The 27,391-nt window shown below is 45.6% G+C and overlaps 1 long non-coding RNA gene across 2 annotated transcripts; it reads left to right on the forward strand.

Moving 5' to 3' along the window:
• Positions 1 to 223: 223 nt before the first annotated feature.
• Positions 224 to 4,994, forward strand: LOC119268185. 2 transcript variants are annotated; one of them, XR_005132970.1, is made up of 7 exons: positions 224 to 312; positions 610 to 710; positions 848 to 912; positions 2,743 to 2,802; positions 4,108 to 4,304; positions 4,593 to 4,664; positions 4,845 to 4,994. It is a non-coding gene; the product is annotated as an uncharacterized LOC119268185 (long non-coding RNA). The 2 variants fall into 2 exon arrangements; XR_005132969.1 differs by having other exon boundaries at positions 300 to 710.
• The last annotated feature ends 22,397 nt before the right edge of the window (positions 4,995 to 27,391 follow it).

Below are 27,391 nucleotides of genomic sequence, written 5' to 3' on the forward strand. Positions count from 1 at the left end.
ACCCTTCCAGTCCTCTCAGACCATTAGCATTTCTAGCCGTTAGATCACCACTTTTAATTCTTTTTGGCCGTCGGATTCGCTGTTAATCCCACCTAAATCTCGTACGCAAGCGCTAACTCGCGTGCCAGGCTGCCCTGGGCTTTTCAGGCCGCTGCTCCGTGAGATACCACTTTTCTCGCTTCGTGGGCTGGCTGTCCTAAGTGGAAGCTACTCCAAAATAATTTTCTGAGCCACGTGGTTGATTGGGCCTTGAAGCTCATCTCAGCTTCATGAAGGAAGAATCGATCAGGCACTGGTCAGCGACGTCTCTCCGTAAGCTCCCCTTGCTCCCCACTCTCGGCCTCCCTCACCCTAGCCGCACACTCTTCCTTCCCACTCTCGGCTTAACCTAGCCGCACGAGTGAAGGCGGATCTAGCACCTTGGCAGTGGCAATGATGAATCCTCCTCCTTCCAAGCAGCGTGGATCAGTGCCATGGCGACCTAGCGCGCTCCCTTCCCGACCTTGACCTCGAAGAACGGCTTCCCCAAGATCGCTTTCCCGTTCGTGTATGATTTCCTTCTTCCATCAAACAATCACTCCTGATGTCATCTCAATCTCAATTTTGCAGAGGTGTTGCTATATTGGATGTGGTGAATTTATTTGGGCAGATCCTGGAGATAGGGAGGGGGAGGTTGTGGCTGCGGGCAATGGCGAACACAACCAACAGAGGTCGCTCGTGTATTTTTTAAGTTATTTTCCCAATACCAGATCAGTTAGCTGAAGTCGAAGAGAACCTTGAAGATTCAGATTACAACTGAAAAGTCGTACCTTACTTGAATATTAATTCTTAATTTTTCATGTGCAAGGCATGGTGCTCTCCGCTGGTTCTACTCCCTGGTTGAACAAGCTCCTGATCCATGTTACAAGACAGGTAGAATTGTTTTTTTACAAGATAGGTAGAACCGTTTTATTTTTGCCTCCTTCTCAGTTTACTTTTGAATAAGCACATCAGTTAAGAATCCATGCCATAAAAATTTAGTGTCTCCTGGACTACATTGTTCAAATATCAATAGGTATTATTGTGATGCAGTATGGAAACAATTCGAATGAACATATGAGGTTAATTATATTTCGAATGTGTTACTTACAGATCAAAAATACGGACACACTATATTCTAAACCAGCAAGTACATGTTGCACAGATTCTAATCTATTATACTTTAGCATTGCCGCCAATACCGTGAGTGTCAGTATGACATATTTTATGCTTCACTTTAGGTATCTCTCTGGTACGTAAAATTGGATTTCCCTTCTCTCTAAAAAAATGGATTTCCCTAAAAGAAGCAAAATCACATGATGCTTAGTGGATCCCCGATAATCCATCCTAAGAGGGTGTTACTAGGGCTACTCCAACAAAAAAAATCAATTATTGGGGAAGGTCATGTAGGGATCGTTGTTAGTGGGTAACTATTTCGTTCGTTTTCTCTCCTCAACATGACCGTGAGCTCGGCGTAATCTGGTATGGTAATGAGCTCGAAGTAGGTTGCCATGGCTATGAGTTCAAGGAAGGTTAGCATGGTGCCGCTTAGTGACCTTCAGTTCAAGCGCGTGGGGTAGGAAGATGCGATGATCTCAAGGTCGGACAACGCATGTGGGCAGGAGGTGCTAGCTCAATCTAACACGGTTCGTGCAGAACGGTGTGTGCAGAGCGCGCTGACGCTCAATATAGGGTGATGATGCTCTAGGAGGGGGTGGCTTGTGGACGAGCGCGACATGCTTGGGGCGTAGGCGGGTGACCGACGATGATGCTCTGATGGCTGGAGCGCACGCGGGCGGTGAACAACCAACTTATGGTGTGAGGCCCACACATGCTTGTGAGAAGGAACAATAGTGGTTGGGATTCAGGTGGATTGTTGGGAGGGGGTCCATTATCCCCTCTGGGTCTGTAGTTGTAGTAGCAAGATCAGGGGCTGGGCGTGGACACCTTCGGCCACGATATAAAGGTGATGCTGGTGAGAGCCAAATTAGATAAGATCCACCACTCGCCTCACAACGATCAGGGGCAAATACTACTCCCTCTGTTCCGAATTACTTGTTTTGGATTTGTCTAGATACGGATGTATCTAGACTCATTTTAGTGCTAGATATCTCCGTATCTAGACAAATCCAAGACAAGTAATTTGGAACGGAGGGAGTACATCTCTAATACTGGTTGGAAATTGTGAGTTTTAGATTTATTAAATCTGGTGGTGTGTTGGTCCCTGTTGTGATTTGAGGAGAAGGTTGTGGTACGGGCGTTGTACAGGCAGTAGGCACAAACGGGAGATGATGAATGTGGCGTTTTACTGGAGATACAAACGGGAGATGCTGAATGACGGGAGATGATGACAGGCGCTGTACAGGTAGTGGGCACAAAATGTGATTCGATCTGTTATAGAGTGTACTCCATATGAACATGAGTCGTTAGCTATCTGAAAAACAAATAAAAAAAGTGTGCACTCATTTATTATGTTTAGTTACATAAGATAAATCGAGATCCCTCTGCCACATTCTTCGTCAGGGCTTTGTTTCCCCTTTCCGTATTACATTTCAGATGTGACTTTTGCCGTGTTGCTCCCCTTCTTATACTGTTGTTTATTGTACTTTTTGTGTGATTTTCTATATCATTAGTTCTGATTGCACTAAAACTTTCTTTGCATGCATGCCAATATTTTTTTTAGATTCCATCTTTGTAGGGTGAACTATTCCCTTTTCTCTCCAGGTGAATAGCAATGAATTTCAGAGATAAAGATTGAGCTTTGAGGAAACAGGCCTTGACAAGGTGTGTGCATATTTTTGTAGTCTAATGTAACTTGAATGCCCTATCCGATTTTGAGCATCTCCATAACTTTTGCATGCCACTTTGAGACTATTTCCCTGATTCCAGTGAAGTGTATATGTAACCGTTTGTTACTAACAATTATAGAATGTACTCCATACAATACAAAATTTCAGTGCTTCTGTGATTCGATCTGTTAGAAAGAGGTAACAGCTCGGCATGAGTCATTAGCTATCTCAAAAACAAATAAAAAAAAAGCGCTTGTGGTGTACTCATTTATTATGCTTAGTAACATAAGATAGCTCAGTTATCACAATAATCACAATTAGTAGTGCACCCTATATTTCTTTTATTCAATTGGCCAATGAAGATTAATGTTTCCTTCCCCGGTGAAAACCTAAGCATTATGTTCTCAGCACCATTCTTGTGTACTACTAAGGGAAGGGCTCACCATAGGAACAATCAAGTTGTATATCACTTTGGGGTTAATCTATGTATAAAATTCCATCGTGATCAAATAGTATTTATGATAATAAAATTACAAGTTATGTTCTCTGAACTATACTTGCATTCTTTTTGGTACTTGATATCCTACTAAAGCTTCCATTGCTTGCTTAAGTTTGGTGTCAAAGACCTAAGGTCTATGCAGTCAATGTCAGTGAGTTTCGACTCCATCCTCTCTCTCCTTCGCGTAGCACCTCCTCCCCTCCTGACCTGCTGCCGCCGCAGTGACTCAGGTTGTTCCTCTCTCCTACCCTCTAGCGACGATGCCCACGGCAACACGACAATTGCCCGCCTGCGGTGCCAGCCGCACCACCAGAAGTGGCCCCCGGGGAGCCGGTCGATCCGCCTACGAGGTAAAAGGTTGGATGGTGCCATGCCGCCACCTGCGGATGTCTACCTCCAGCCGACCTCCGCCTCACCAAGCTCATCGTCTTGATCCGCCTGCTCCTGATCCGGATGATACCGTGGCTCTAACCCTTCCAGCCACCTTAATTACGTTTACCCTACCTGTTGTTAGATGTGGATCTCTTCTCTTCCTTCCTGGTCTTGTGTTCAGTATGTTCCCATCTGTCTGTTCTATGGTGAACTCTGAACACCATAGTTTATGCAAAAGAAACATCTACTAATTAATGAAAATGGTTATTAATTAGTTCCTGGTGTAGATCAAACAAAAAAATGTTAGTGTATCAGATGGGTTTATGGTTTCGGATATCTGGATTATTGAATCATACTGAGTTTATATACAGATGGAAGCAATCTTTTGATGTGTACTTAGATTTGATTTTTCTATTTCCTTTGTTGCAGGATTGGCTGAATTATAGTCGTGATTTTCTGCTTTTCAGAGCATTTTGCGGCTGAATTGAATACTATTTGGAAATTTCTCATAGTAATATTGTTTGTTCCACTCCTTTTATTATTCTGTGAAGAGGAATAAAGAATCAAATTGTTGTTTACTTCAGCAATGTCATGCCCCTGTCGTCCGGCCTCCGCGCTGGTTTAAGGTATTTTATTATTTTCTGGTGTTCGATAACATAAGCATGGCCGTGGTGTGATACAACATGTTAACTTGCTCAGGCGGTCCGCGCTTCTTCCTCTGAAGAAATAGTTGCCTGTTCTTTTTTTCTCCTTTAGATGTTCTTGTTTGTTTTGTCACTCCTACATGCACGTGCTACTAAGAGATTATGCATGGGATGTGACCGATCTTACCCTCACTCCTACATGCACGTGCTACTAAGAGATTATGCATGAGATGTGATCGATCTTACCCGTATTATTCTTGTATTGATCAGGTGACTGCTTTTTACAATCTGAAAGCGAAAAGGGAGCTATACACAACCGCTCCATATATTTTTGGAGATACGGTACATATTAACGGTTCTTACAGTTTGCAACTTCATGTTACAGCACTTACACATGCACATGCATAAACTGAGACTCAATCACATTAGAATAGGACTACATTTTTATTTGCCTAGATTCGAAGATGTAGCAAAGACAGTTAAGTAATACCCAGGGACAATTTTCAATTATGATGATATTAGGGAAGTATCAAAGGTGAGGTGTATTTCGTACAAGGTTTGATGAGGACATCAATACAATTGTTACACCCACAACCCCTGCTGCTATAAATACTGGACCAATTACTAGAGCTCGCGCACGCCAACTAAATTACCAGGTACTTTCGTTTCTTGGTAATGATTCTAATGTTCATGAGAATATGATGCTGCCTAAATTGGATACATTTGTTTTGTTTACAAATGAAGGGCCTAGCTTGGAGAAGGATGAACATTGGATTAAGAACAAGCATGGAGATGATGGCATGCGCAAGGGGAACAAGAACGGAGTTACAAGTGATGATTTCAGGACTTTGAAGCCACCATAATGGGTGCATGAAGCCTTGGACGAAATATACAAGATGCCACTTCATAAATTTCGTCCCGAGGCTATTATAGGTGCTGCATCACCTTATTATTGGGCCAGGCCCATGTAATTTCGAAATACATAAGTATAGGCTATTTTTAGAGTCCGTATGTGTGGGGAAACAAGAGATAGGGTTGATTTCGGACCCCTCCACCAAGGGTCACGAAATTCCCCCCTCTTCCTCCATATATATAGCCCTTAGGGCATCGTTTAGACTTTGGGTTTTGTTTAAATTAAAAGTTCGCCATAGCTGCAACTTCGCGTACTTCGTTTGTGTTCAACGACCAGACAAAGGCGTCACAGAACCCCACCTTGATCAATAAAGTTTTCATCTTATATTCGCAATATCCAGATTGCAATCTTAGTTTCTTGCTTGTTCTTCGTTTGCTCGCAGGAAACAGACCCTCGTGGTCAGGTTGATCGTGCTCCGGCGTGGTCAATAACCTCTCGGAGTTGGTTTAGCGATTGCTAAGGCGCGACGTCCTCGCACGTTCGTAGTCGGATCGTCAAAGTCAACTTCCACCAAAGCGAAATCCACCATCTCATCAAAAGACGGGACACCTTTGCCTCTATCAAGTGGTATCAGATTTCCAGGTTGCTCGGTGAGATTTTACAGTTTTTCGTAGTTTAGATCGAGTCTGTTCTTCATACCTATAGTCCACGAAAAAGCCAAAAAAAAAAGGGTTAGTTCATCCCATCCGAACCAATCTGAGCCTTTGCATAATCTTTTCTGTATTTGCTTTGTTGAATTTCCGGTTGCATCGTCGTGTCAAGTTGCTGGTCTTAGCGTCTAGTCTTTTAGAGTTTCGAGTTCTGTTCACAGGTTGTCACGTCGCCGCTGCCATATATCACCACCGCATCATCATCGTCGCTGTTGCCATATACCACCACCACATATTCACCGCCAATCCGAATCCATATACGCCACCACATATCCGCCGCCATCACGCCAATCCGAGTTCACCTACAACATATATCCACCACTTGTCCGTGTTCCACCAGATTCATCTCCGCCACCAGTCCGAGTTCCACCAGATTCATCTCCGCCACCAGTCCTAGTCCGAGTCCAGTAATTGTTGCATTGTTCTCGATTTCCAGATCACGCGATACTCCGAGTCGTGACAGAGAAGGACTCCCCAACTTCCGAGCCATCCGCACAAGAAAAATAGTTCCAATTTCAAAAAAAAAAACTAAGTCTGGAAAATTCTGGCTAGGCAGTTTTTAGACCATTTGTAGATTTTTTCGAAAAAATTTTGTTGCGGAGCAAAAAAAAGGAAAAAAAAGTGCAAAAAAAAAGAAAAAAAAATTCAGAGTGTGCTCCTCCCTTGTTTACGTGCCGCGCCGTGATTTTGTTGGTGTTCTAGGCTCGCGTCTCTAGCACAGTCTAGCCTAGGACCAGCACAGTACCGTCGTTGAGCGTTTATTCAACTTTGCATCTCTGAATTGATTATTGCTGACCCTTTTTGCTACCATATTATAAGCCTTCCCAGCTCCACATACATCTACGTCGTGCGTTTGACTCTCCCTGGTAATCGCTCTATCCAAGCTTTGAGAGTTTTGACTACAACGGTTGCCGATCACCGCCTGTTGCCGGGTAAGAACTGGTAAGAATTTGAGTTTTGCTTGACGGATTTGTGACACCCACCAGCACCACTTGTTCGTAATCTGTAGGATCATATTCTTGTGTGTTTCTATTGCTGCTAACCATGCCAGGATCACAAGCCGACGAGATTGACTGGGAGAATTTATCGAACAAGGAGCTTCATGATAAGTTTCAGCAAATGATGACAGAACAGGTGCAAGATGTGCTGAACAATTTTGAAGAAGCCATGGAGAAGATCACTGGCCTTGAGAAGACGTTCGAAACAAAGCTCGATAACAAGTTTAATGAATTGCTCGCGCGTCTTCCACCACCACCACCCGCTGCACCTAACGCACCTCTCCAACAACAACAACACCGACTACCTCCACGTCGCGAAACAGACCTTCGCCGAGCGAGCCATGTTCCTCTTGCGTTTGGCCAAACTGTTGGTGCTGCTGTTGATACTTCTGTGGCTCTTGCTGCTGATGCGGAGGAGATTGATTATGTGGGAGATTATGAGGATGAGGTTGATCAAAATCAGCACTACGTGCAGCCACCTGCACCACCACCAGCAGGTCGACCTCAGGTATATATTCGTAATGGTAGGCCTGCACCACCACCTCAGGTACGAGATGATGTCCATATTCCTAAACTGAAATTGAATATTCCACCATTTGAGGGTAGATATGTTCCTGATATATATCTTACTTGGGAGTTAGAAACTGAACAACGATTTACATGTTTACAATATCCTGAGGACAGACGGGTTGCTGCTGCTGTTTGTGCTTTCACTAGTTTTGCATGTGTATGGTGGTCTGAACATTGTAGATTATATCCTATTCCAACTACTTGGGCTGCTTTGAAAACTGCTATGCGTACTCGTTGGGTTCCACCATATTATCAACGTGAATTGCTTCAAAAATTACAGCGCTTAAGACAAGGAAAAAATTCTGTAGAAGAATATTATCAGGAATTACAAACTGGCATGATTAGATGTGGTATTGTTGAGGAGAATGAAGCTATGCTTTCACGTTTTCTGGGTGGATTAAATAGAGAGATTCAGACCATTCTAGACTATAAGGAGTATACTAATATCACTCGTTTATTCCATCTTGCTTGTAAAGCTGAACGTGAAGTGCAGGATCGACAAGCATTGGCGCGAACTAACTTTTCTGCAGGCCGACCTTCATCATGGACACCGCGTGCATCTTCTACTTCAACTGCACCAGCACCTTAGTCACGTGCCTCCTCCAGTCGTGATACAAGAAAACAGGCACAACCACCATTATCTGCCAAGAGCGCACCTGCTGGGCCTGCACAGAGTTCTTCTTCTTCCATGGCATCAACAGGGCACACAAGTGATATTATTTGTCGTCGTTGTAAGGGGGGAGGTCATTATGCGAGAGAATGCCAATCTCCGCGTGTGATGATTGCTACCGCGGATGGTGGATATGAGTCCGCTAGTGACTATGATGAGGAGACTTTGGCTCTTATTACACGTGAAGAACATGGTGGAGATGATTCTGATCATGAGACGCAATACATGGCTCCTGAAGACGCTGACAGGTATGAATGTTTAGTTGCTCAACGTGTTTTGAGTGTGCAGGTCACACAAGCTGAGCAAAATCAGAGGCACAATTTGTTCCATACCAAGGGAGTTGTGAAAGAACGTTCTGTGCGCGTCATCATAGATGGAGGGAGCTGCAACAACTTGGCTAGCATGGAGATGGTGGAGAAGCTTTCTCTCACCACAAGACCACATCCACATCCTTACTACATCCAATGGTTCAACAACAGCGGCAAGGTTAAGGTAACACGTACTGTTCGTGTGCATTTTAGTATATCTACATATGCTGATTATGTTGATTGTGATGTGGTACCTATGCAAGCATGTTCCTTATTACTTGGTAGACCATGGCAATTTGATAAAAATTCTATACACCATGGTAGAAACAATCACTATACTCTTGTTCATAAGGATAAAAATATTACTTTGCTTCCTATGACTCCTGATTCTATTTTGAAAGATGATATTAATAGAGCTAATAAAGCAAAACAAGAGAAGAATAAGAGTGAAAATCAGATTGTGGCAAAAGAATTTGAGCAACAAATGAAGCCTAATAATAAACCATCTAGTGTTGCTTCTGAAATTAAATTGAAAAGTGCATGTTTATTTGCCACCAAATCTGATATTGATGAGCTAGATTTCAGCAAATCTGTTTGCTATGCTTTTGTGTGCAAAGAGGCATTATTTTCATTCGAGGACGTGCCTTCCTCTTTGCCTCCTGCTGTCACTAACATCTTGCAGGAGTTCGCTGACGTTTTTCCACAAGACGTGTGATGAGGACATCAATACAATTGTTACACCCACAGCCCCTGCTGCTATACATACTGGACCAATTACTAGAGCTCGTGCACGCCAACTAAATTACCAGGTACTTTCGTTTCTTGGTAATGATTCTAATGTTCATCAGAATATGATGCTGCCTAAATTGGATACATTTGTTTTGCTTACAAATGAAGGGCCTAGCTTGGAGAAGGATGAACATTGGAGCAAGAACAAGCATGGAGATGATGGCATGCGCAAGGGGAACAAGAACGGAGTTACAAGTGATGATTTCAGGACTTTGAAGCCACCATAATGGGTGCATGAAGCCTTGGACGAAATATACAAGATGCCACTTCATAAATTTCGTCCCGAGGCTATTTTAGGTGCTTCGTCACCTTATTATTGGGCCAGGCCCATGTAATTTCGAAATACATAAGTATAGGCTATTTTTAGAGTCCGTATGTGTGGGGAAACAAGAGATAGGGTTGATTTCGGACTCCTCCACCAAGGGCCACGAAATTCCCCCCTCTTCCTCCATATATACAGCCCTTAGGGCATCGTTTAGACTTTGGGTTTTGTTTAGATTAAAAGTTCGCCATAGCTGCAACTTCGCGTACTTCGTTTGTGTTCAACGACCAGACAAAGGCGTCACAGAACCCCACCTTGATCAATAAAGCTTTCATCTTATATTCGCAATATCCAGATTGCAATCTTAGTTTCTTGCTTGTTCTTCGTTTGCTCGCAGGAAACAGACCCTCGTGGTCAGGTTGATCGTGCTCCGGCGTGGTCAATAACCTCTCGGAGTTGGTTTAGCGATTGCTAAGGCGCGACGTCCTCGCACGTTCGTAGTCAGATCGTCAAAGTCGACTTCCACCAAAGCGAAATCCACCATCTCATCGAAAGACGGGACACCTTTGCCTCTATCAAAAGCTGAACGTGAAGTGCAGGATCGACAAGCATTGGGGCGAACTAACTTTTCTGCAGGCCGACCTTCATCATGGACACCACGTACATCTTCTACTTCAACTGCACCAGCACCTCCATTAGGTGCCACCTCCAGCCGTGATACAAGAAAACAGGCACAACCACCATTATCTGCCAAGAGCGCACCTGCGGGGCCTGCACAACGTTCTTCTTCTTCCATGGCATCAACAGGGCACACAAGTGATATTATTTGTCGTCGTTGTAAGGGAGGAGGTCATTATGCGAGAGAATGCAAATCTCCGCGTGTGATGATTGCTACCGCGGATGGTGGATATGAGTCCGCTAGTGACTATGATGAGGAGACTTTGGCTCTTATTACACGTGAAGAACATGGTGGAGATGATTCTGATCATGAGACGCAATACATGGCTCCTGAAGACGCTGACAGGTATGAATGTTTAGTTGCTCAACGTGTTTTGAGTGTGCAGGTCACACAAGCTGAGCAAAATCGGAGGCACAATTTGTTCCATACCAAGGGAGTTGTGAAGGAACGTTCTGTGCGCGTCATCATAGACGGAGGGAGCTGCAACAACTTGGCTAGCATGGAGATGGTGGAGAAGCTTTCTCTCACCACAAGACCACATCCACATCCTTACTACATCCAATGGTTCAACAACAGCGGCAAGGTTAAGGTAACACGTACTGTTCGTGTGCATTTTAGTATATCTACATATGCTGATTATGTTGATTGTGATGTGGTACCTATGCAAGCATGTTCCTTATTACTTGGTAGACCATGGCAATTTGATAAAAATTCTATACACCATGGTAGAAACAATCACTATACTCTTGTTCATAAGGATAAAAATATTACTTTGCTTCCTATGACTCCTGATTCTATTTTGAAAGATGATATTAATAGAGCTAATAAAGCAAAACAAGAGAAGAATAAGAGTGAAAATCAGATTGTGGCAAAAGAATTTGAGCAACAAATGAAGCCTAATAATAAACCATCTAGTGTTGCTTCTGAAATTAAATTGAAAAGTGCATGTTTATTTGCCACCAAATCTGATATTGATGAGCTAGATTTCAGCAAATCTGTTTGCTATGCTTTTGTGTGCAAAGAGGCATTATTTTCATTTGAGGACGTGCCTTCCTCTTTGCCTCCTGCTATCACTAACATTTTGCAGGAGTTCGCTGACGTCTTTCCACAAGACGTGCCACCGGGATTACCACCTATTCGAGGGATTGAGCATCAGATCGACTTAATTCCCGGTGCTTCACTGCCAAACCGTGCGCCATACCATACCAATCCAGAGGAGACGAAGGAGATTATGCGTCAAGTATAAGAGCTTCTCGACAAAGGTTATATACGCGAATCCCTTAGTCCTTGTGCTGTTCCTATTATTCTAGTGCCGAAAAAGGATGGTACATCGCGTATGTGTGTTGATTGTAGAGGCATTAATAATATTACTATTCGTTATCGTCATCCTATTCCTAGGCTAGATGATATGCTTGATGAATTGAGTGGCTCTACAATATTCTCCAAAGTTGATTTGCATAGTGGATACCATGAAATTCGTATGAAATTGGGGGATGAATGGAAAACAGCATTTAAAACTAAGTTTGGATTATATGAGTGGTTAGTCATGCCTTTCGGGTTAACTAATGCGCCTAGTACTTTCATGAGACTAATGAACGAAGTTTTACGTCCTTTCATTGGACGATTTGTGGTAGTCTATTTTGATGATATACTGATTTATAGCAGATCTTTGGAAGAACATTTGGAACATTTACGTGCTGTTTTTATTGCTCTACGTGATGCACGTTTGTTTGGTAACCTTGGGAAGTGCACCTTTTGCACCGACCGAGTATCTTTTCATGGCTATGTTGTTACTCCACAGGGAATTGAATTTGATAAAGCCAAGATTGAAGCTATTGAGAGTTGGCCGTAGCCCAAAACGGTCACACAAGTGAGGAGTTTTCTTGGCCTCGCTGGATTCTATAGGCGTTTTGTGAGAGATTTCAGCACCATTGCTGCACCTCTCAATGAGCTTACAAAGAAAGATGTGCCTTTTCTTTGGGGTACTACACAGGAAGAATCCTTCTCGGTATTAAAAGATAAGTTGACACATGCTCCTTTACTCCAACTTCCTGATTTTAATAAGACTTTTGAGCTTGAATGTGATGCTAGTGGAATTGGATTAGGCGGTGTGTTATTACAAGATGGCAAACCTGTTGCATACTTTTCTGAAAAATTGAGTGGGCCTAGTCTGAATTATTCTACTTATGATAAAGAATTATATGCTCTTGTTCGGACTTTAGAAACATGGCAACATTATTTATGGCCCAAAGAATTTGTTATACATTCTGATCATGAATCTTTGAAACATATTAAAAGTCAAGCTAAACTGAATCGTAGACATGCTAAATGGGTTGAATTCATTGAGACTTTTCCTTATGTCATTAAACACAAGAAGGGAAAAGAAAATGTTATTGTTGATGCATTGTCTCGCCGCTATACTATGCTTTCACAACTTGACTTCAAAATATTTGGTTTGGAGACCATCAAAGATCAATATGTGCATGATGCTGATTTTAAAGATGTAATGCAGAATTGTAAAGAAGGAAGAATGTGGAACAAGTTCGTCGTTAACGATGGATTTGTGTCTCGTGCTAACAAGCTATGCATTCCAGCTAGCTCCGTTCGTCTTTTGTTGTTGCAGGAGGCGCATGGAGGAGGATTAATGGGACACTTTGGCGTGAAGAAGACGGAGGACGTACTTGCTACACATTTCTTTTGGCCAAAGATGAGACGGGATGTTGAGCGTTTTATTGCTCGCTGCACTACATGTCAAAAAGCTAAGTCACGACTCAATCCTCATGGTTTATATATGCCTTTGCCTGTACCTAGTGTTCCTTGGGAGGATATATCTATGGACTTTGTTTTAGGTTTACCTCGAACAAAGAAGGGGAGGGATAGCATATTTGTTGTCGTGGATAGATTCTCGAAAATGGCACACTTTATACCATGTCATAAAAGCGATGATGCTGTTAATGTTGCTGATTTGTTCTTTCATGAAATTATTCGCTTGCATGGTGTGCCAAATACTATTGTTTCAGATCGTGATACTAAATTTCTTAGCCACTTTTGGAGATGTTTATGGGCTAAGTTGGGGACTAAACTACTTTTTAGTACTACTTGTCACCCCCAAACTGATGGACAAACTGAAGTAGTCAATAGAACATTGTCTACTATGCTTAGGGCTGTTTTGAAGAATAATAAGAAAATGTGGGAGGAATGCTTGCCTCATATTGAATTTGCTTATAATCGTTCATTGCATTCTACTACTAAGATGTGCCCTTTTGAAGTTGTGTATGGTTTCCTACCTCGTGCACCTATTGATTTGTTGCCTCTTCCATCTTCGGAGAAGGTTAATTTTGATGCTAAACAACGTGCTGAATTGATTTTAAAAATGCATGAGTTAACTAAGGAAAACATTGAGCGCATGAATGCTAAATATAAACTTGCTGGAGATAAGGGTAGAAAACATGTTGTGTTTGCACCTGGAGATCTTGTTTGGTTACATTTGCGTAAGGATAGATTTCCTGATTTGCTGATGAGGACATCAATACAATTGTTACACCCACAGCCCCTGCTGCTATACATACTGGACCAATTACTAGAGCTCGTGCACGCCAACTAAATTACCAGGTACTTTCGTTTCTTGGTAATGATTCTAATGTTCATGAGAATATGATGCTGCCTAAATTGGATACATTTGTTTTGCTTACAAATGAAGGGCCTAGCTTGGAGAAGGATGAACATTGGAGCAAGAACAAGCATGGAGATGATGGCATGCGCAAGGGGAACAAGAACGGAGTTACAAGTGATGATTTCAGGACTTTGAAGCCACCATAATGGGTGCATGAAGCCTTGGACGAAATATACAAGATGCCACTTCATAAATTTCGTCCCGAGGCTATTTTAGGTGCTGCGTCACCTTATTATTGGGCCAGGGCCATATAATTTCGAAATACATAAGTATAGGCTATTTTTAGAGTCCGTATGTGTGGGGAAACAAGAGATAGGGTTGATTTCGGACCCCTCCACCAAGGGCCACGAAATTCCCCCCTCTTCCTCCATATATACAGCCCTTAGGGCATCGTTTAGACTTTGGGTTTTGTTTAGATTAAAAGTTCGCCATAGCTGCAACTTCGCGTACTTCGTTTGTGTTCAACGACCAGACAAAGGCGTCACAGAACCCCACCTTGATCAATAAAGCTTTCATCTTATATTCGCAATATCCAGATTGCAATCTCAGTTTCTTGCTTGTTCTTCGTTTGCTCGCAGGAAACAGACCCTCGTGGTCAGGTTGATCGTGCTCCGGCGTGGTCAATAACCTCTCGGAGTTGGTTTAGCGATTGCTAAGGCGCGACGTCCTCGCACGTTCGTAGTCGGATCGTCAAAGTCGACTGCCACCAAAGCGATATCCATCATCTCATCGAAAGACGGGACACCTTTGCCTCTATCATATGCTCTTGTTCGGACTTTAGAAACATGGCAACATTATTTATGGCCCAAAGAATTTGTTATACATTCTGATCATGAATCTTTGAAACATATTAAAAGTCAAGCTAAACTGAATCGTAGACATGCTAAATGGGTTGAATTCATTGAGACTTTTCCTTATGTCATTAAACACAAGAAGGGAAAAGAAAATGTTATTGCTGATGCATTGTCTCGCCGCTATACTATGCTTTCACAACTTGACTTCAAAATATTTGGTTTGGAGACCATCAAAGATCAATATGTGCATGATGCTGATTTTAAAGATGTAATGCAGAATTGTAAAGAAGGAAGAATGTGGAACAAGTTCGTCGTTAACGATGGATTTGTGTTTCGTGCTAACAAGCTATGCATTCCAGCTAGCTCCGTTCGTCTTTTGTTGTTGCAGGAGGCGCATGGAGGAGGATTAATGGGACACTTTGGCGTGAAGAAGACGGAGGACGTACTTGCTACACATTTCTTTTGGCCAAAGATGAGACAGGATGTTGAGCGTTTTATTGCTTGCTGCACTACATGTCAAAAAGCTAAGTCACGACTCAATCCTCATGGTTTATATATGCCTTTGCCTGTACCTAGTGTTCCTTGGGAGGATATATCTATGGACTTTGTTTTAGGTTTACCTCGAACAAAGAAGGGGAGGGATAGCATATTTGTTGTGGTGGATAGATTCTCGAAAATGGCACACTTTATACCATGTCATAAAAGCGATGATGCTGTTAATGTTGCTGATTTGTTCTTTCGTGAAATTATTCGCTTGCATGGTGTGCCAAATACTATTGTTTCAGATCGTGATACTAAATTCTTAGCCACTTTTGGAGATGTTTATGGGCTAAGTTGAGGACTAAACTGCTTTTTAGTACTACTTGTCACCCCCAAACTGATGGACAAATTGAAGTAGTCAATAGAACGTTGTCTACTATGCTTAGGGCTGTTTTGAAGAATAATAAGAAAATGTGGGAGGAATGCTTGCCTCATACTGAATTTGCTTATAATCGTTCATTGCATTCTACTACTAAGATGTGCCCTTTTGAAGTTGTGTATGGTTTCCTACCTCGTGCACCTATTGATTTGTTACCTCTTCCATCTTCGGAGAAGGTTAATTTTGATGCTAAACAACATGCTGAATTGATTTTAAAAATGCATGAGTTAACTAAGGAAAACATTGAGCGTATGAATGCTAAATATAAACTTGCTGGAGATAAGGGTAGAAAACATGTTGTGTTTGCACCTGGAGATCTTGTTTGGTTACATTTGCGTAAGGATAGATTTCCGGATTTGCGCAAATCGAAGTTAATGCCACGTGCTGATGGTCCCTTTAAGGTGTTAGAGAAAATAAATGATAATGCATATAAACTTGAACTGCCTGCAGATTTTGGGGTTAGTCCCACTTTTAACATTGCAGATTTGAAGCCTTATTTGGGTGAGGAAGATGAACTTCCGTCGAGGACGACTTTATTTCAAGAAGGGGAGGATGATGAGGACATCAATACAATTGTTACACCCACAACCCCTGCTGCTATAAATACTGGACCAATTACTAGAGCTCGCGCACGCCAACTAAATTACCAGGTACTTTCGTTTCTTGGTAATGATTCTAATGTTCATGAGAATATGATGCTGCCTAAATTGGATACATTTGTTTTGTTTACAAATGAAAGGCCTAGCTTGGAGAAGGATGAACATTGGATTAAGAACAAGCACGGAGATGATGGCATGCGCAAGGGGAACAAGAACGGAGTTACAAGTGATGATTTCAGGACTTTGAAGCCACCATAATGGGTGCATGAAGCCTTGGACAAAATATACAAGATGCCACTTCATAAATTTCGTCCCGAGGCTATTATAGGTGCTGCGTCACCTTATTATTGGGCCAGGCCCATGTAATTTCGAAATAGATAAGTATAGGCTATTTTTAGAGTCCGTATGTGTGGGGAAACAAGAGATAGGGTTGATTTCGGACCCCTCCACCAAGGGTCACGAAATTCCCCCCTCTTCCTCCATATATACAGCCCTTAGGGCATCGTTTAGACTTTGGGTTTTGTTTAGATTAAAAGTTCGCCATAGCTGCAACTTCGCGTACTTCGTTTGTGTTCAACGACCAGACAAAGGCGTCACAGAACCCCACCTTGATCAATAAAGTTTTCATCTTATATTCGCAATATCCAGATTGCAATCTTAGTTTCTTGCTTGTTCTTCGTTTGCTCGCAGGAAACAGACCCTCGTGGTCAGGTTGATCGTGCTCTGGCGTGGTCAATAACCTCTCGGAGTTGGTTTAGCGATTGCTAAGGCGCGACGTCCTCGCACGTTCGTAGTCGGATCGTCAAAGTCGACTTCCACCAAAGCGAAATCCACCATCTCATCGAAAGACGGGACACCTTTGCCTCTATCAAGGTTTCTGCCCATATTCAGTAAGAGAAAATTTTGTTTGAGTTTTAAAACCGTTATTGTGTAACTTTACAGATGATCTATTTTATTTCTACCAAGTAGATACATCTGCAGTAAATAATCCAATACCATAGGACGCTTCAGTTCATTGCCATTTAGTTCATTCTTTGTGTATCTATTACTCTGTGGAAGAATAAAACGGGCCTAATGGATTTCCCCCTTTTTATTCACCTCTTTACAGGTTGGATTCAATTCAATTCCTATAAATGGCAGGAGAGATGCAAATCAATCAGATTGTGCACTGCAAGGTTTGCTTCTTATGCTCGGTGCAGATGTGATGTAGTTAGAGATTAGTTATTATGTGCATCCGCATTTGTACATTTTTAAACGGTATTTCATTAGACATGAGAACAAATATAAACTTCCAAGGTTCTTCTATCAGCATTGCGACAGTGGGCAGATTTTTAGCTTTCTTTCTCAAAATTCTCATCGCAATGTTTATCAGAATGTCAGATATTCCTATTTGGGGATATTTTTTAAAGAGCAATACTCCTGTTTGTAAAACTGTACTATTTCCCAGCTCTCGCAAACTGATGGTGAGTATGATGCTACAACTTCTATATTTCACCAAACAGGAATTGTGAATTTTAACTGGAAATTTTAATAGGTTTTATTCTTTCTCATTGACATTTGATTTCATTTTGTCACAAAACTAGAAGTTTGTCTTTGCTGCCACAACTAAACTTGATATGTCCAGGTGTGACAATTATATCGCATGATTAAAATATTATTGTCATACAATTGTCTCAATCACTATCATTATGGTGCTAAAATGGACGGGCGCAGCAACTCGCCTTTCATAATCTAGTCTCATCCATATAAGCTTCCATATTTCGATGTAGCTGGGGCTCAAAACCAATTTGGACTGCTCTTGCAAACGTTGAGCCAACACTCTTCAACCCGAAAGACATTCGTAAAAAACAATATGTACCACATGGGGTGATGAATGTTGTCTTCTCTTCATCTTCTCTCGTCATGAAGATCTGGTGGTATCCTGAGTAGGCGTCAAGGAATGATAACAAGTTGCACCCGGCCGTGGAGTCAACAATCTGGTCAATGCGTGACAACGGGAAAGGGTCCTTTGGACAAGTCTTATTGATATCTGTGTAATCAATACACAACATCCACTTCCCATTTCTTGCGCAGCACCACCAGATTGGCCAACCACGTTGAATGAAGTACTCCCCTCACCAAGCCTGCCGCTTCTAACTTCCTGATCTCCTCCGTGATGAGCTCCTGCCGTTCCAAAGCTTGCTTCCTGAACTTCTGCTTGATGGGTCGCGCATGAGGACAGACAACAAGATGGTGCTCTATCACCTCCATAGGAACGTCGGGGATGTCGGATGCTTGCCATGCAAACACATCGACATTCGCCCACAGGAAGGTGACAAGCGCGCCTTCCTATTTGCTGTCAAGGGAGGAGCTTATGGTGAAAGCCCCTCTCGTTCCATCCTCCTTGACGGACACCTTCTTGGTCTCTGGTGGTGCAGCTCTGGATTTCTTGCTCCTGCCGGTGGAGCTCTCTGGCACATCCTCGATGGGAGCACAACACTCCAAAGAGGTGCGCTTGCCGGAGTGGGCGTGAGAGGTCTTGCCGGTCTTCTTCCCTCCTGGGGCTTCGGCGGCAGGAGCAAGTGCCTTGGTGGCAGTCGCTACAGCTGCCTTCCGGTAGAGTTGGTCAGCGCATATCAACGCATCCTTCTTGTCGGAGGGGACGGTGATGATGGTCATTGACCCAGGTATCTTCAGCGTGTTGTAGGCGTAATGTGAGGCCTCCATGAACTTGGCTAGTGCTCGGCGGCCGAGGATCCCATTGTAGGGCAAGGGGATCTCGGCTACATCAAAAACAATCCTCTCTATCCTATAGTTTAACTCGCCTCCAAACGTCACGGGCAGCGTGACCTTACCCTTCGGCTGACCTCCCTTGAAATGTGTCCATCTCTTCGAGGTCTCCATCAGGAATATGCAGCCTTTTGATCACAACAGGCGAGATCAAGTCCAGACCGGCCCCACCGTCAACTAGCATTTTTGTCACCTTGAGGTTGCATATTGTTCGCAAAACCAACAACAGCAAACACCCGACCGCAGTTGTGCGATCAGGATGGTCCTCGGTGTCAAAAATGATAGGCGTGCTGGAACACTTCAGTGGCTTTCGAGCATCAAATGATGGTTCCGCTGCTATGATCTCACGCGCCCACTTCTTGAGCTGGCGGTGAGAGGTGTGCAGCGAGGCACCACCGTCGATGCACATGGCCTCCGTAGCTTTCTAGAACACATGCTCACTGGAATCGTCGTTCTCATCATGACCGTCTTCTTCCTGCTTCTTGTCGTGGCCCAGGCGGGCGTCTTTTGCTGGTTATCCTTGCCACAGCGACCTCCTTGGCCGCCACGCTTCTTGCCGGATCCTTTGGCACCATCCTGACCCTTTTCCTTCTCCCGCCTCTCATACTCAGCTTTTTGCTTCTTAGCAAGCAGCTCAACTTGTCAGCAATTCTGGAGGTCGTGGCCCTTGGTGCGGTGGATCTTGCAGTACTGCTTGTGGGAGCCTCCTGGCTTGTCAGCAGCCGCCAAGCCCCGGCAAGCGGCGCACCCGGCAATTTCCTTGCCGGGGTCGTCTTCCTTGGCCTTCTTGGTAGCGCCGGTGTTCTCGGATCCCTCGACGGCAAGCATGGTCTTGCCCTTGCGCTTCCTATTGCGGTGCCGAACCTCCTTCGTCGGGGCGGCTATGTCTTCGTCTGTGGAGTCGGTTTCCGCACCGACATCAATGCTGGGGTACTTCCTCCCCTCTTCAGATCGAGCACACCTATCGGCCAGAACATAAAGTTCGGCCACATCTTTGACCTTGTCCATCGCTAGCGCTTCACGCATCTTGCGGTTGTGCACATTTTGATGGAATGAGCTGATCATGGCGGCGGGATGAATGTCTGGGATGTTGTACTGCACCCGGCTGAACCTCTATATGTACTTGCGTAGAGGAAATCGCTTGCCTGGCCATGAGCTTGGTGGCCTCCAGTGAAGGTGCCAACGAACTCATGACACAAATCCGACCAAGAAGAAATAGAATCAGCCGGCAAGTGCATCAACCATGACATGACATTGGGTTTAAGTGCCAACGGGAAGTAATTGGCAAGCACCTTGTCGTCGCGAGCTCCAACAGCTTGCATCGCGATGGTGTAGATGCTGAGGAACTCCAACGGGTGGGTCTTGTCGTTGTACTTCTCACCAACGTCAGGCATGAATGTGCGGTGGGAGGACCACTAGAACTGTCACAGCTCACGGGTAAAGGCTAGGCAACCCACCTCGTAGGGTAGGCCGCCAGAGCCTCCCGGTGCTGGGTGGTCCATAGTGGGCTCCGCCCGTCTATCTGACTGGTGGCGTGCTTCGCGCTAGGGCTCGATGGTGGTTCGAGGCTCATTCCCGAAGAACTTGGCGCTGATCGCGGTGGGTCCGTGGGTCGGACGATGCTATGGAAATGTTATCACAAGCATCATCGCGGCGGACCGACACCCGCGGTGGCTGGCGTGGGGGAGGAGAGTGCACCGTGGCCGCTGTCAGTGTCAAAACCGGCGGATCTAGGGTAGGGGGTCCCGAACTGTGCGTCTAAGGCTGATTGTAACAGGAGGCGGGCGACACAATGTTTACCCAGGTTCGGGCCCTCTTGTTGGAGTTAATACCCTACTTCCTGCTTGATTGATCTTGATGATATGAGTATTACGAGAGTTGATCTACCACGAGATCGTAGAGGCTAAACCCTAGAATCTGGCCTATGATTATGATTGTCCTTGTCCTATGGACTAAACCCTCTAGTTTATATAGACACCGGAGGGGGTTAGGGTTACACAGAGTCGGTTACAAGGGAGGAGATGTACATATCCGAATTGCCAAGCTTTCCTTCCACATGAAGGAGAGTCCCACCCGGACACGGGACGAAGTCTTCAATCTTGTATCTTCATAGTCCAACAGTCCGGCCAAAGTATATAGTCCGGCTATCCGAGGACCCCCAAATCCAGGAATCCCTCAGTAGCCCCTGAACCAAGCTTCAATGACGATGAGTCCGGCGCGCAGATTGTCTTCGGCATTGCAAGGCGGGTTCTTTCTCCGAATACTCTATAGAAGATTTTGAACACAAGGATCGTGTCCGGCTCTGCAAAACAAATTCCACATACCACCGTAGAGAGTACAATATTCCACAAATCCAATCTGCTGACAACTTTTCCTAATGTGACACCACGCCATGATCCGGTCTTTATTCGAACCGTTCTCCCTAACCCGCTACTGCGCATGTCGCGAGGCAGTTTTATGGGCATGTCCTATCGAAGCAGAGATCGTGTCCCCCTATCTCGGGATTCTCATCAATACAGGTATGGGTAATCCAACCGCGTCTTTAACGCGACGCTTGGGGAATAAGCGAGTTTACCAGGCAAGTGGGGAGGCGCTGGATGCCTGCCGCCTTTATAAGGAGATAAGGACTTCCCTTTTTCACCCACGCCTTCTCCTTCTGATTATCCATTCCCCTCTACTCGAGCCCCAGCGCCCAAGCAGTCGTCCTCTCCGACCACAAGGGCCTTCCGAAAATGTCTGGATCCAGAGCAGGAGGCAAATGGATGGCCTCCACTGTTCGGGAGAAGGATATCAAAAAGCTTCGGGAGGCTGGGTACCTGGCCCAGAAAATCAGCCACCGTCTCCCGACGGCAGGACAGATCGTCCCTACTCCAGAACCCCACGAGAGGGTTGTTTTCCTCCCTCATTTTGTCCGCAGGCTAGGGTTTCCCCTCCACCCATTCGTTTGCGGCATCATGTATTATTATGGGATCGATTTTCATGATCTATCCCCCAATTCCTTCCTCAACATCTCGACGTTCATCATCGTGTGCGAGGCCTTTCTCCGCATCTCGCCACACTTCGGCTTATGGCTGGAGATCTTAATGTGAAGCCCAAGGTAGTGGGTGGTGAGCACGCCGAGTGCGGAGGCGCCATGGTGAGAAAGATGCCCAATGTCACATGGCCAACAGGTACTTTCAATGATTCCATGAAAGAGTGGCAGCAGCAGTGGTTTTACATCACTGAGCCGCGCGGCACGAAATGGGCCGCTGCTCCTCAATTCCAATCCGGAGCCTCCCTGTGGCTTACGTCCTGGCCCAAGAAGGGCCTGGATTGGTCTTCGTCCAATGAGCTATCGGCACTTCAGACGTGCGTCAAGAATATGGAAGACAAGGATATCGAACTTGTCAATGTAGTCCAGGTGATGTTAGCTTGCCGTATCCTTCCTTGTCAACACTGGGCTTGCAATTTATGGGAATTCGACCCGGACAAGCACTAGACCCTATGAGAGCTCTTTGGCTCCTCACACAAAGATATCTGGAAGGTGCTTTTTAAGTCCGGAAAATCATGGCCGGAATCAGCCGAGGACTGCGGGTACCACCTGTTCCGCCCCGTAAGTTCGGTAAGCCATTATAAGTTTTATTCACATAACCCAAGGGAAACGCTTAATGTGTTTTCGACAACTCTCCTAGAGCTGGACGAAGAAGGCGGGGCGGATCTACTGTCTGGCCCCGCTACCTGAAGAACTGTCCGGCCCGCTTCTAACGAAGATGCTGGTCCCGGCGCCCTACAAGGCACTGAAGAAGATGGCCGGGAGAGGTGCCAAGGAGACCAGCGCGGCCTCCGTCGTCGTGGCACCTCGGACACGATATCCGAAGACTCCATTGCCCATTCTTCCTCCGAACAGGACGAGGAGGAGGAGGAAGACAAATCCCCAGTGGGGGGAAGAAAGAACATGAGAGCCTCCGCATCGTTCGAGGCCGAGTCGCCTAAGAAGGGAAAAACTCGTCTTCCAGAGGAGTCCACCGCCGCTGATAGCAGCCCAAAGTGGGATCCCAAGGCTCAGCCCCTGGTGAACTCGTGAGTATATAAAATCCAAACATGTTTATGCGTCCAGACTTATCATGGAACAATATTTTGATCTGGGCCATACTTTTTGCAGTCCGGCGAGGTCCTGCGCGGAGCAATCCTCGTCGGAGGATTTGCTAGGCTCGAACGCTATGGAGAGTGGGACACCCCCGAAGGCCCCTTCCCCCAAACATGTGAATGACACCGAGGCTTTGTCCCAGGAGGACCCAGGCCAAGGAGGGGGGGGGGAGATTGCCAAGGTGGCGCCAGGAGGTCAAACTTCAGGGGTCGGACACATGGGAGAGAAGGTTCCCATGGGCGTCGTTGGTGGGAGCCATCTTGAATTCGACCCCCAGCCAGACGCAATTCCGGAGACCAATATGGTTCCAGAGTCAGGCAGGCGGTCTCCCTCGGCTAGAGGGGGTGTACCTGTTCCACCCGCAACCTCTGTCCAACCAGAGGTGGTGGATACTTTATTGGCGGCGCTGAAAAGCGCCTCCATCATCGATGAACACCGTGCCCTTGTGGGTGCGGTGATTGAGAAGAATCAATCTGCGGAGAGTGGGCTGAATGAAGCCTGTATTAGCCTTATAAGAGGCTTTGAGGTATGTTTTATGAAGTTTCGAAGAGTGTCACAGTATAGATAGTAGCCCCTGATACACTGTTCGGTGAGAGAAAGAACTAGACAGAGGATCAAATCTATGTTCGCAGGAGACTCACTTGATGACATTTACCTCTCTTTTGGTATAAACAGGCATCTATAGCGACTGCCACCTCTCGTACTTCGGAGGTCTCCGGACTAAATCGAAGTCTGGAGCGGGCCATGGAAGAATTGGGCCAGTTGAAAAGGCAGTTGGAGGATAAACAAGGTATGCACAAACCTTGCTCATGTTCAGTGCGAATGAATTTTAAAATATGCTTTGTGATTTGCGCCAGGGGCAATGACCGAAGTCGAGGCTCTTAAGAAGGTTGTTGCCGAGGCCGAGGGAAAGGCATCCGTAGAGCGGGCTCTTCGTGAGAAGCACGAGGCCAGGGTTATGAAGCTAAGCAAGAGCTTCAAGTGGTCATGAGAAGATGTGAGGCCTTGGAGCAGAGTCTAACGGAGAAAGAATCCAAACTTACCAAGGCTCTTCAGGCTGCATGTGATGCCCAGGGGGAAACCCAGGGTGCCCTGTAGGAGATCCAAGAGGCGAGGAAGATCGCGGCGGGTAAGGCTTGTTCCACGTAAGGCAAGTATTTGGGGAGAAAATCATGTTTCTAATCTTGAGTTCAAATTTCTCCACGGGTATTTGCGGAGCTGCCATGCAGCATATCTGATGCCGCACAATTCTACCGAGCCGAAGAAAGGAACACTGCGGATAAGCTCTTCTGGTCACAGTATCTGGCGCTGAATTATCTGGTGCCTTTTGCCGACCAACTGAAATAGCTGGTCAAACTGTAGAAGGCGGCCGAGCTAGCCATGAAGGATTTGATTATCCAGCTATGGCCCGCTGAGCCGATTCCAGGCAGCTACTTCGGGTTCGTGAAACAGCTTGCGAGTGCCTGCCCTCGACTGGACGTCATCAAGCGGTCGGTCTATATAGAGGGTGCGCGAATGGCCTTCGCCCGTGCAAAGGTGCACTGGGGGAAGATGGATGCTGAAAAGCTGGTGGCCGAGGGACCGCTGGAGGGAAAGGAGCACCGCAAGCCTGAGTTATATTATGAAAGTGTCCTGAAAGGATCCTGCCTTGCGACGAAGCAATGCACCAAGGACATTATATTTCCATGAATACAATCATGTTGTCCTTTCTAATGTTGAACAAGGTCATTTCTATTATTTATTGCCTGTTATATGAAAGTTTATCCCCCTGCATGGCCGTTTTATATATTAATCCTGAGAGTTGGCCAGTCGTCGGCTTCTGCCCCCACGTAGGAAGTACTGGGGTGTTCGGGATAAACCTGATCACTCTTTATCCCAGTTTTGGGTCCTTCGAAGGAGGTGTTCAACACAACGAACCAGGCAATCGGACTATAGGGCTTTATCACTCTCACTTATCCACATGAGCTTTAGAAAAGGAAGGTAGGCGCAACCCCTGGTGTTCGGAAGACCGCACGAGGGGCTCTATAACCACCTGATCGGAATAAAAGCCGATCCAGCGCACGCTACATTGGTTATGGCATTATGCGGGAGGAATCCTCAAAGATTTTACAACCTCTCGAACAGCTGACCAGCTCTCGCCGTATCATGACAGTCAGTTTTCGGCTTTCTCTACTGAGGTGCTCATCCAAAAGAACCGAGACACAATCGCAGTAGTTCTCTCTGTGCCGCCTTAGCTGATATAGCGGAACGTAAGGCAGCAAAACATGGGAGCCGCGCAAACCCAACATTTAACCCAAGACATGATTCGGAGCTGATGCATATAATGCTATAAGTTCGGGGTGCCAAACTTCCATGAAGGTGTTCGGACTTTATTGCTATATCATGGGTAAAATGAAGCCCCTGGCATATCTAAGGCATATCGTGGTGTACGAATGCCATTTGACAAAAGAATTGCAATAAGAGATAACGGCAGATAAGTGTCATATAAATCCACATGTCATATTTAAATAATACGTTGATGCGTATGAGTACGTGTAAAGTAATAAAAAAAGAGAAAGTGACTGCGGAACATACTGAGACCAGGCGGGAAGAAGTTGTGTGAGGATCCGGAGTGCAGTCAGATGGTCATCGAGGGGAATATCTAAGAGTTCCCTTGCGCGTTCGAGTTGTTTCCATGTCGCCGGTCCTTGCCTGGGCAAAAATGAACCTATACAGAAAATGCAAGATGTGTTTGTGTGCCGCAGGGCGGTTGAGCCGCGGTATGTGGCATGTCCTGGCTTTCGCCGGAGTGTTTAATTGAGCTCTGGACGAGCCGGGCTATCCTGCCGCGAAGTAGTTCGGAGTCCTTTGGCGGTGTCCGGGATCTTGGCGGTTGACTCGAGGTTCGATTGAAAGGTGCCACTTGTTGCTTCTGCTATTAAAGCAGCGGTATACTCTTTGGTACCGAGGGGGAGTTCGGCCTTGCCATTAACCGTGATGACGCCGCGCGGACCGGGCATCTTGAGCTTACGGTAAGCATAATGTGGCGCCACGTTGAATCGAGCGGACGTGGTTCGTCCGAGCAGTGCTTGATAATCACTGCAAAAGGGGACAATGTCGAAGATTAACTCTTCGGCACGGTAATTGTCCGGTGATCCGAAGACTACCTCAAGGGCAATGGAGCCTGTACAGCTGGCCTCCACACCTGGTATAATACCTCTAAAGGTGGCTTTAGTGGGCTTGATCACTGAATGATCGATGCCCATCTTGCGCACTGTGTCCTGGTAAAGCAGGTTTAGACTGCTGCCTCCGTCCATAAGGACTCGTGTGAGGTGGAACCCGTCAATTATTGGGTCGAGGACTAGTGCGGCTGAATGCCCTGATTGGTGTTAACCGGACGATCCGTGCGGTTGAAGGTGATCGGCCCTAGTTTATATTGTGGGACGACTGGTTCCGTTAAGTCGACATCCCTAAGGGTGCGCATCCAGTCCGGGTTGGGAGTGTGGGTGGCGTTTACCACGTTCACCGTCTGGATTTGTGGGGGAAATTTCTTTTGCCCTCCTGTATTCGGTGATTTGGGCTCCTCGTCGCCATCATCGCTTTGAGACCCCTTATCTTTGTTTTCGGCACCTGACATGTCGGCTTGTTTGAATACCCAGCATTCTCTGTTAGTATGATTGGCTGGTGTTCCTGGGGTGCCATGAATTTGGCATGAACGGCCGAGTATGCGGTCCAGACTGGATGGACCCGAATTGTCATTTTTGAATGGCCTTTTCCGCTGACCGGACTTAGAGCCACTAAATCCGGCATTGACTGTCGTATCTTCGGCGTTTCCATCATTTTTGCGACGCTTGTGTTTATTGCGTCGGGGTTTGCGGTTGCTATCTCTGGCCTCTGATGTGCCAGGATTGCTTGCTGTGTTGATGCTATGGGCCAACCAGCAATCCTCGCCCGCGCAAAAGCAGGTCATGAGTGTCGTGAGGGCTGCCATGGATTTTGGCTTCTCTTGGCCGAGATGTCGGGCGAGCCACTCGTAACGGATGTTATGTTTAAAGGCTGCTAGGGATTCGTCATCCGGACAATCGACAATTTGGTTCTTTTTAGTTAGGAACCGAGTTCAGAATTTCCTGGCTGACTCTCCGGGCTGTTGTGTTATGTGACTTAAATCATCAGCATCGGGTGGTCGCACATAAGTGCCCTGGAAGTTGTCCAGGAATGCGTCTGCCAGGTTCTCCCAACTTCCGATGGAGTTTGCCGGCAAGATATTCAGCCAATGCCGAGCCGGCCTTTGAGTTTTAGTGGGAGATGCTTGATGGCATGTAGATCATCCCCGCAGGCCATGTGAATGTGGAGGAAGAAATCCTCTATCCA

Source organism: Triticum dicoccoides, chromosome 3A (genome assembly GCF_002162155.2).
Source record: "Triticum dicoccoides isolate Atlit2015 ecotype Zavitan chromosome 3A, WEW_v2.0, whole genome shotgun sequence".
NCBI lineage: Eukaryota > Viridiplantae > Streptophyta > Magnoliopsida > Poales > Poaceae > Triticum > Triticum dicoccoides.